Here is a 7,771-nt window from a genome sequence, read left to right as displayed (position 1 = left end):
AACGGCGGGCGGAGGCGCGCGGCTTTTGTAGGGACGAGGGAAGCCGCGCCCCCCCCCCGCCGTCTTCTGGGGGCGGGGCCTCAGCGCCCGGCCGGGGCTCGCGAGCCGCCCTCCGGGAGCCCCAGGCTCACTGCCCACTCGTCGCAGCCGGGCCCCCTCATTGCCGCCCCCTTTCCTCACTGCCCCTACTGCACCAGGCACCCAAGAGGCCGGCCCCCTACTCTGACATCAAAGATCTTTCGCCAGCCTCTTCACCTGGGGACCCCTCCCAGGTCTGGTCCTGGCTGTGACTCAGCAAAGCAGAACTCAGGCGGCCTGGAGATGCCCGGTGCAGGAGGAAGGTGGGCGACAGAATCCCGAAGCCAGGAAACTCCTAGGCGCTCAGCGGGCACCGCCATCTAGAACAAATTGGCTCCTGAGGTGCTGTCTTGACCTTGCCACTCTTGGCAGAAGCCCCTCCCTTTGAAGCCATCAGCTTCTCAGGTGGCAGCCCACTCCACCATCCCCAGCATCCTCCATGACAGCCCTTTACTGAGTCTTGGAGGGACAGATCCTCCCAACTGAAGCGCAAGCAGCAGAGGAGCTCCCAGTTTGACAGAGGGTAGGGTTGAGAGGTGCCAGGACAGCACAAAATATTCCCATCTCCACGTGACCCGCAGGGCTTGCTAAGGCTTCCTGGAGCCTCAGTAGCCACCAAGTGTTCAATGCTCCCTAAAAGACTCGCCATTGGTGCCTGGACACCCATTTGTCATCAGGTGGTACCCAAGGGCCTGAGGGGGTCCCAGGTCTGTTGGCCTCATGGGCAGCCCAATAGGCAGAGCAACAGCCTACCTCCTTCCTGTGCTGGGCATCTCCAGTTTTATGTGACAAAAGTGACCTGTTCAAACAGCCTGGGGGAAGGGCTTGGGATGAGTGTCTTAGAAGAAGGTAGTCGAGAAGGTCTGTCACCCTATGAACCCTCCCAGGTATGGTTCTGAGTAGAAAGTCAAACCTGCTGAGTCAAATTCATGCTTTTTCATGGTGGGGTTTGTGGAAGCAGGTAAAACTTAGAGGAATAAGGGGAAACCTGGAGACCACAGGAAGGTCAGTTGGATTTGGCTAGTCGGATGCACTGGTGCCATGCTTGTGGAAGCACAACCGGGACCTGTTCACAGGGGTGGCTTGTCCTTCCCAGAGAGCTCCAGAGAAGGCAAGGCTTTGAAGTGCTGTCTAGAGCCCTGTAGAGAGGACAGTCTGTTCTCAGGCTTCTCCCAGCATCCCTACTTTGAGCCTGGGAAAAGACCCTCTCTTACAGAGTTAAGGGACAAAGAGGGAGCAGTGCTGGGTGGAGGCTGTAGTGCCCCACAGGTGCCCCCGTGTGACTCAGCAGCTTGAGAGTCACTCAGCCCTGGGCAAGGCAAGAGCTGGTTTCCTGACCCCCTGCCAGAGCTTCATCGTCCACAGCTGAGAGTGTGAGGAGTTCACCACCAAAGCCCTGTGGTTCTAGGGAACCTCAGATTTCAGGAAGGACTCCAGGCACAGCCTCTGTGTTTCAACAGAAGCAGCTAAGACAGAGACTGCCTCTAGGAAAACATCTGCTTTCTTGCCTTATAATGTTTGAGACGGTGGCGGGTTTGCAGGGACGAATGGAAAGAAAGCTCAGGGAGAAGGTGGGTGGGAGGAAATGGGGCCCTGGGAAGCAGGCAGACCACCCCGGCTGGGGGGGTGGGGTGGGGGTGGTTCTGGCCTTCCCAGCATGCCTCACTCCTGAGCCCTGCCCTCCCCCGGCCCTCCCCCAAGGTTTGCTGGAGGTAAACAAGGCGGCAGCCGGGGAACTCCCTGGCAGGGCCCTCTCCGCCTACGCTTCTGGTCAGGTGGTCTGGCCGGCAGTGAGTCAGCATCCCATGACCAGCCGTCATAACAAGGGGATCCCCAGCCCCCTTGCTGCCACCCACCTCAGTGACATCTTATCAGGCAGGCAGTCAAGGTGGGGAGCTGTCGCATGGGTCTCTTCAGGCCCCGGGGGCCAAAAGAGCCAGTAGATGCCAGGGTGGTAGAGAGCTGGCAACCAAAATCTGTCCCCATGATCCAAAGAGGAGGCTCTTCCGGGGCCCCTGCTGCAGCAAAAGGGAGGGAAAACAAGGAGCAGGTTCCTTGCTAGCTCTCTCCCTGATGGAGTGGGGGCTGTGAGTTTGTTCCTAATATGGCGGTGAGGGTATGCCGTGTATCCAGGGGGCCTGACTGGAGGGGTGGCTGAGGTGGTTTGCCCACCTATGTGGTGTTGAATGCAGGAGAGGGGCATGTACAATACGGCATTTCTGCTGGCTCTTCAGAAGTGGCAGTTGGTTATTCTTAGCCTTTTTGTACCTTTTTTGTCTATAATTTGCCCCAATTACTGTATGCACATAGCTATCTTAGTCCCTTAAGAATTTCTTTGTGGGCCTCCCTGGTGGTTCAGTGGTAAAGAATCTGCCTGCCAAGCAGAAGACCCGGGTTTGATCCCTGCGTTGGAAAGATCTCTTGGAGAAGGAAATGGCAAACTACTCTAGTATTCTTACCTAGGAAATCCCATGGACCGAGGAGCCTCGTGGAGTCCATGCGGAGGCAGCGTCAAACATGACTTAGCAACTAAACAATGCTAGTTTTTTCGTATTTTGTTGCTTGAGAAGTGTGTCCAGGTGCAAACATTGCAGCGCTGCAGCAAAAGTTCCCAGGTCCCACCCAACCTGTCTCGATCCCATCCCTTGAAAATAGTTTTCTTGTTTCCTTTGTTTTCTTGTTTCCTTTATTTTCTTTGCCAAGTGGAGCCAAGCTTAGACGTGTGTGGTGGGGCAGCCAGAAACAAACCCAATGCAAGACTCAGACTGAGCTGCTCTGGGCCACCATTTATATGGAAGATTACAGGAAACCTTTTCCCCACCCCAACATTAGGCCCAAGGTTTGAGTTCGTTTCTCCAATAGAAAACAGTGTGATGAGTAGGGTGCTTCCAGGCCACAGGGCCGTAGGACCTGTCTTGCTATTCTCTTCCTCTCCCTAACAGGGAAGAGACACACCCTCTCCCAACCAAATATTCCACCTGGTGACTTTTTCCTGGCTCCTCCCCTTTCCTAGACCGCTTTCCCCACTGCCTCCCACTGTAACCTCCAACCCTAAATGTCACCTCAGTGGGGCCTTCCCTGACCACACCCTCGGGAAAATCCCCAGGCATTGGGTATCACCCCTTTTTAGCCCTCTGGCAAAAGCGCACAGCTCAGCCCACAGGGAATCATGGGGGCAGGAGGGAAGCTTCTTAAAGAAGAGGAGCTCAAAAAGTCAGTGACCTGGGGAAAAGGAGATGAAGGTACGGAGGAGACCTGATTGGAGAGTTAGGTGATGCCAAGCTGTGGGCCTGGGGAGGCCCCGGGGTCCTCCCGCCTGGCTGCTGCCTCCCTTCTGGCTGGGCTGCTCGCACTAGACTGGAGCGGGGGGGGGGCGTCAGGCCCTGTGGGAGTCGTGGGGGCGGCGCGCGCGGAGTGAGACGTTGCGCAGGGGGCCGTGGGGCCAGCGCTCACCTACGCGGAACCCGGGAAAGGAGGCCCGGGCGCGGCGCCAGGGGCCTTTCCCGCTGAGACCCAGGCCCCGCGCGCCTGCCGGGGAGGAACAGGCGGCCCGGAAGGGGTGCGGCCGGAGCTCGGGATGCGGAGTCATTAGAGGGGGACAGAGGGACCCTGGGGCGGGGGGGCTGGAGCCGACCCCAAGCGCCGGCCGCCGGCCAAACCCCTCTCCAGTCCGTGTCCTTGGGCTGCCGGTGCCGGGCGGGGTCACTGCCGGACTGAAAAGCCGACAGGGGCTTCGGTTTTTCCGCAGTGACAGGGAGCGAACACCTCGCTCTAGGCGGCAGACCCGCGGGTCAGCAGTGATGTCGTCGGTCGCAGGTGCCCTGAAACGCTGGACGGAGTGGCGTGGACCCTGCCCGCGGCCGGAGGGCGGGCGGGGCGCTCGGAAGAGGCTCGCGGTTGGGCTCCGAGGGCCCCGCCCCTCGCGGGCCTCTCCAGCCCCCACTGGAGACCTACCCCCGGCGCCCCTCCGAAGGCAGGGGCCAGCTCGGCTGCGGAAGGCTGGGAGACTCAAGGCAGGAGCCCTGAGGCGTGGGGGCGCGGAACCTGAGAAGTGGTGGGGCGACCCTTGACGGGATCTGGTGCCGCAGGCGGAGCCCCACGGAGGTGCCTGGGCCTTCCGGGCTGGGGACGGCCGCGCCAGGCAGAGGGGTGCCGGGGGTCCCAGCTGGACTGCGGGCAGCAGCCTCCCAGGAGCGCCTCTCCGGCCGAGCCGCGGGAGGGCCGGGGGCGAGAGAGGCGCTTTCCTGACCAGGTTGGGAGGTTAGGATCACGTGGAACGGACGGCCGCCGCTTGTCAGGGTCCGGTCAGTGTCCCTCCTCTCCCCGGCTCCCTTCGAACACCTTCTGGAAAAGTTCTGTGGCGTGCTCTTGTGCTCTGAAGTCCCGCCCTCCTGCCAGGCTCCCCACCAGCCGCTGCCTCTTGGTAGCAGCTAGCTCCCCCAAGGCTTGGGCGCCCTCTGTTCCTGGCGCAGGGCACCCCTTTGGCTCAGCCTGGGCCCCAGCGCCTGAACTTTGGGGGAGCTGGAGTAGCATTTGCGGGGTCAAGTGTTGGACGTAGCGCGTGCCTTTAATCGTGTAACCCTAACTCTGGAGCTGGGATGGCGCTGCTCCTCCTCCGACCTTCGGTAAAACGGTGTCTCGGACGCCCCCTTCCGGTGAGGGCCGCCTCGCGCAGCAGCCGCCGGACTAGCCCTTGAAAAGGTTCCGCCAGCCGAGGTGGGCAGCCGCTCTGTCGCGGGGGGAAAGCGTGTGCCTGGACAAGAGAAGGGCGTGCGGTGGCCTTGGCAGGCCCTGATGCTGAGTGCTCAGTATCTCGCTCTGCCTGGCGCCCAGGAGCTTCTGTGTGGCAGGCCCTGAGCTAAGGACAGAGGAGAGGACAGGAGAGGCACGAAGCCTGAGCGCCCTGGAGGTCAAGCCAAAGTTGGCAGGATGGCAGCCACTGCGCCCTGGCTAAAAGCGTGTCAGGTGGGGAGAAACCACAGCGCATGGGTCACAGCTTCAGAGAAGGGCTCCACCCTCTCCACCGCAACCACCTTCTCCCGCCCCGCCCCGCGCAGTTCTGGAGAAGGAGCTGAGGTTTCCTTAGAAGAGACTTCTGAAGAGACAAGGGGGCTAAACCCCCTCTCCACCCCCGGATTTTGCATTCCCCAGTCCCTGTGTTAACACCTGGGCTCGTGGACTCTTTAATCAATAGAAATTGGTAAAAGTCCAGCCAAGAAGGCCGTCAGAACTGGTTTCTTACGTCAGGGAACTAGAATGGCAGGGAAAAGAAAAAAAAGAGAGTCCAAAACGGTGGAACCATGCAGAGGAAAAAAAAAAAAGCCCATGAAAGGGGCAGTCCAGGACCTGAGTGAGAACCTCTGGTCTTGGGTGTAAGCAATAAGGCAAATGTGGGTACCACCCCCTATTTGCATACGGTGTAACGAATCAGGTTCCAGGGGAAGGAGACAGTATAAAAACGCAAAAAACGAGCACTATAGGGGCAGCTTATGGGTGACTTCAGGTTTTCTTTTTGGTTCAGTGCTGAAGAATCTACCTGCCAAGCAGTAGCCACAGGTTTAATCCCTGGGTCAGGAAGATGTGCTAGAGAAGTGAGAGGGTAACAGGCAGGAAGGCCAGGGGTCTCCAAACGGAGGAAATAGCCTGCAAGTGTCAGACATTTTTCTCTCTCTTAAGCAGCAGGAGGAAACTAGTGATATTTTTTCCTTCTCTATACAAATTTAAAAATAGGTTTCTCTTAAAATACTGTGTTGCCATAATGACACCTGGTTTCACCTGAAGTTAACCAATGCCTTTTTCTTATGGAAATATTTATCTTAAGTTATGCTAACGTACTATGCATTTACCCCAAACTCTGTCCTCAAGTTGGTTCTGCCTTTTGGCTCAGAACGTACTTGACAAACCAGTATGTTATACTCAGATATTGTTCCTCTAATCTATGTAAATGAAACTATCTGTATGGTGATCTGCCCTTCTTCAAGATTCAAGTTAATCATTTTATGGCCCAGGATGAACCATTTGGTGCCAAGATTATCCCAAAATGCATCTTATGGGTGAGGGGTCTGGTGCCATTCTGAGTTTTAAGACATTCCTTTCTTTAATTAATTGACTGCTAGTGACTATATAACATCCAGCTGAAGACTAGCAGGGGGTACTCTTTCTGCCCTCTTCTGATGCCTATGTCGAAGCTTTCTCTTTCTCCTTTATACTTTAATAAAACTTTATTACACAAAAGCTCTGAGTGATCAAGCCTTGTCTCTGTCCCAGATTGAATTCTTCTCCTCTGGGGCCAAGAATCCCGGCATCGTGATTCAACAACAACCTTTCAGAAGGAAATGGCAACCCACTCCAGTATTCTTGCCTGAAATCCCATGGACAGAGGAGCCTGGTGGGCTCACAGAGTCCTCGGGGTCACAGTTGGGCACGACTTAGTGGCTAAACGACATTGGGTTGGCCTGCCCTTGCTCCGTGGGAGTCTGCTGCCTGCTTCCAGCTTGAGCTGTAACTTGTTCGTCCTTACGAATACTGCCAGCTTAATAAAATGCTGTTTCAGCTACACTTGGTCCACCATTCCAAATCTCTGATAGGAGACAAGAGCCAGAGGAGAGCACGCCCACCCGACACTTAACCTGAGATGAGGGTAGGAGAGGGTTGGTGGACCCCCCCTGGAAGGGTGGCTTCGCTGCCTGCCTCCTCTGCTGCCCCCGTGTGCAGGGACCATGTGACACCCAACTTTTGCTCCTGGCACCTCAGAAGCAGCAGCTGGGTTTTGGCTTTTTTGTACCCCGTTGCTCATAACTTGCCCCAGTTGTGCATGCATGCAGTCACTTCCAGTCTCTTGTAGTTTCTTTGTAGTCTGTTGCTGGAGGAGATGCTTGAGTGCAGGCACTGCTTACTGTAAAGGGTCCCAGGTCTCAGCCTATCTCACCCTCACCTGTTCAATTTCTGTCCCTTTTCTGGATGGAAATTTTCCTTTGAAGATTCATTTCTCCCCTATCATTGTGCGTAGGATGGAATATACATATGACCCAAGCTTAGCCAGACAGCATCTGAAGCCCCCTGGGTCAGGGGCGGGCATGGAAATGCACACTGGGGTCCCCTGAAAGCAGGAGCCTGCCTGAAAGCCTCTGGATCCCTGCAGACCTAGTGCTGGCTCATGAAATGGCTTATACCAGTTGACATTGGTCTTTTTTCTTCTCTTTAAATTTGTTTTTGTCTGTGCTGGGACGTCCTTGCTTTGCGCGTGCTTTCCCTAGTTGCAGTGCTCAGGCTTCTCACTGCGGTGGCTTCTCTTGTCTCAGCACAGGCTCTAGGCAGGCAAACCAGTTGCGGCGGTAGCTGCAGCACCCAGGTGCAGTAGCTGTGGCTCACAGGCTCCAGAGCATGGGCTCAGTAGCTGTGTGTGGGCTCAGTTACTCCTCGGCATTTGATATCTTCCTGGGGAGCGAACCCGTGTCCCCTGCATCAGCAGGCATATTCCTGCCCACGGTACCACCAGGTCAGTCCTGACTCTGGTCTCGGTCAGTGTATCCAAAAGTACAGAACCACCACCTCCCACTCCGTGCCTGTTGCCGGGTTCCAATGGCAGCGATGCTCACCGCAGTGCAGACCCAGAGGTGTGGAGGCTCGGCTGTGGCTGTGATGGCGTGGCCACATCCTGCTGACTGTGCTCCCGGAAAATAAAAGTAACAAC

This window comes from Oryx dammah, unplaced genomic scaffold (assembly GCF_014754425.2).
Source record: "Oryx dammah isolate SB20612 unplaced genomic scaffold, SCBI_Odam_1.1 HiC_scaffold_5, whole genome shotgun sequence".
NCBI lineage: Eukaryota > Metazoa > Chordata > Mammalia > Artiodactyla > Bovidae > Oryx > Oryx dammah.
The sequence above is the reverse complement of the archived record's forward strand: the minus strand, read 5'-3'. Positions refer to the sequence as shown.